We start from the raw sequence: 3,207 nt of genomic DNA on the forward strand, positions 1-3,207 counted from the left end.
ACACCAGTCAGGTGTCCGGGGGGAAGTGTTGCGTGATACGACGGCCTATGGTACACACTCACATGCGTGGTGTGAGTTGCAACATGCTATGGCGCACATTCACATGCATGGTGTGAGTTGCAACATGCAGTGGTACGCTCATACACATCCACGACGTGTGCTGGTCAGCCTATCATGGTATCCACACGCAGGAACAACATTTATGAGGCGATGCGTCTCCCAAGATGTTGAACGTCGAGTGAGAGAGAGAGAAGAGTGGCCGCCGTCTTTCAGGGAACGAACAATTGTCTTTGGCAGCTTAATTAGGCGTGGCGACGAGGACGAGACTTGAGTGTGGAGTAGCAGAGGTGTACGTAAGTGCTAGTGTGGTACGCAGGAGATGTCGATGTGTACATATAAACACTAGTACACATAGCGGGGGTTCTCGAGGTTCACATGTAAATGACAGAGAGATACTTCATACATACAAATATACTTTATAATTATCCCATTTTCCACCATCATAAGGCAGGGAGACATCATTCTTAATAAAACAGTTGAATAATATACTTTTAAAATTAATTAATATGCAACATGATGAATATTTACTTATATTACAGAGATGATATATCATACCTATTGCCAAACATTGTCAGGGCCAGTTTGGCAAGGAGGGTATGATATGAATACCTTATTTCTAGTTTTGTGAATCTCCTCAAACCTTTGCTAGGGGCCGGTGAACATCCTAAAACCGTTATTATTGGCCAATACACATCATTTGAACGTTGTTAAGGCCAATGAACATCTTTAAACCTCTGTAGACAACTTTTACCTAATCATATTTTGTTTCCTGTTCCCGGACACAATAAAAAGACAATAAGTTGGTCTGTTGGAAGATATTTCTTTTTTTTTCTTTATTTGATTATGGAAAGTTCAAGAAATACCATCACAAAATAAACAACGTCCAGAAGATCGTCTGACCTTTAGTCTCCTCTGGAGACAAAGTTTAGTAAATTCGTACTGTTTTTGACAATTTTATTTGCATTTTGCCTCAGAGCTCTCTACCTTTTTCTCTTATTCCTCAAGCTGAATGTCTGAGGTGAGAGATGTTTTTTGGACACCTGTAACGTTTATAGTGAATTAATGAGACGTTATGAGAATACTGTTTTTACTGTATTGATGTCTTGTTTAGCTTTATGTAAACTACTCTTAGGTAGACCTAATTATGATTAGTGACCGAAGCCCAACATTAGGTATAATGTTGGGCTTAAGATCTGTCAACTTCAGAAAGTTTAAGAAGACACTTCAGTTGCTCACTAACCAACCAGCAATTATGCTTTAATTATGGACATAGTTCACGCACCACTAAAGTAAACTCTTGAGTTTACTTTAGCATAGAATGGTATAATTGGGTTGACCAGACCACACACTAGAAGGTGAAGGGACGACGACGTTTCGGTCCGTCCTGGACCATTCTCAAGTCGATTGTGAGACTTGAGTCCAGGACGGACCGAAACGTCGTCGTCCCTTCACCTTTTAGTGTGTGGTCTGGTCAACATAATTTAGCCACGTTATTGTGACTCATCGCCTGCATTGGTATTGGGCTTCACCAGTCAACAGGGGTGACTGGTGAAGCAGCAGTACAAGCCGACTCCGGAAAGAACGGCAGTTATCTCTCTACATCACAGCTGTAGATCTGTTACTTTAGAGTTTCCGAATCCTTACTTGGTGCCTCAATTATACTGAGTCGAGTCATTAGTTATTACAGAGGGTTGGGAGGAGGAGGATGAACAGCGAATATCGATAACCAACGCCTAATATGTATATGCAAATACTCTTCTGCTACTGTGGAGGGTCAGATGTCAAACTCACTGGCCAAAATACCACTTTAAGAAAGCAATAGTCAGATAGATAACCTTACACCTGAAGCCGACCAATGCCAGATAGAGCATGCGATTTCAGCATATTTGAAGCTCTAATTACTTCGAGCAGAATATTTACAAATTCCGAAACTGTGATTCCTTACAGTAATTGCGCGCGCGCGCACACACTCACACACACACACACACACACACACACACACACACACACACACACACACACACACACACACACACACACACACACACACACACACACACACACACTGAGAAAATCAGAAACCACGAGCGTAGCTCTCATCCTTCAAACTACACTTAGGTAATTACACATGTATATACGTGTGTTTTTGCAGTGTGTAGCATAGCTTGACAAGATACCTAAACCTTTGAGCAGAATATGACGTGCCGCAAGTTTCTGAGATAGTATTAAGTCTATAGAGCACAATAAATACTTATAATGTGAGTCGCTTGTGAAAGGGTTGCCCCACTCTCCACGAGCCGTCTACCAATCCTCCTGTTTTTCTCCTCTAGACTCCCACCATTGGGTTAAAGAAGACTGTGGACCCCTTTCTGTGTCCAGTCATTTGGGAGAAAATTACATGAAATGTCTTGAGTTTACCGTAGTCGAGTTAGTGCGTATATTCTTGGCCGGAGAGGGACACTATTCTGTCTGAAAAAATTGCGCAGAACAAGACAAAGTGAAACATGAAAGAGAAGAAAGAGGGAAATGAATAGAAAGGAGGAACACGAAGGATACAAAATAATGTATTTCTTAATGTGTTTTTCGTTTTTGCATATAAAGTATATTATAAATCTTCGATTTTAGTCAAGATTATATATTTTTGATCAAGCTGTATACCTGATAATTTTATTTTATTAACTAGAGAGATAAAGTCGTGCCGTTGTTTGTAGATATTATATTATTTTAGATCTATCTCAGCTCTTGATGTGTCCTCGTGTCCATTCCAAGTATTCTGTTGTCTTATTAACTCAATACTTTCTCCTCCAGATTATCTTACCTTCCTTTTCGTGTTCTTTGTATTTCTTCTATGGTGAGCCTCATTAACTCCCAGGAGTAGTTTAGACATCCTTCTCTGTATGCTTTTCAGTAAATTTGCATTTTGGTGTGTGTGTGTGTGTGTGTGTGTGTGTGTGTGTGTGTGTGTGTGTGTGTGTGTGTGTGTGTGTGTGTGTGTGTGTGGGTGTGTGTGTGTGTTTGAGTGCTATGTATGCGCGAATCTATATCATTTAAGCCTTTTTGATGACGGGAACATGTATCCTGTCATGCTACGTTTATAATTACTTTTATGCATTAGACGTTCTAATTTATAATTAGACGTTTAGGCAT

This window comes from Procambarus clarkii, chromosome 7 (assembly GCF_040958095.1).
Source record: "Procambarus clarkii isolate CNS0578487 chromosome 7, FALCON_Pclarkii_2.0, whole genome shotgun sequence".
Taxonomy (NCBI): domain Eukaryota; kingdom Metazoa; phylum Arthropoda; class Malacostraca; order Decapoda; family Cambaridae; genus Procambarus; species Procambarus clarkii.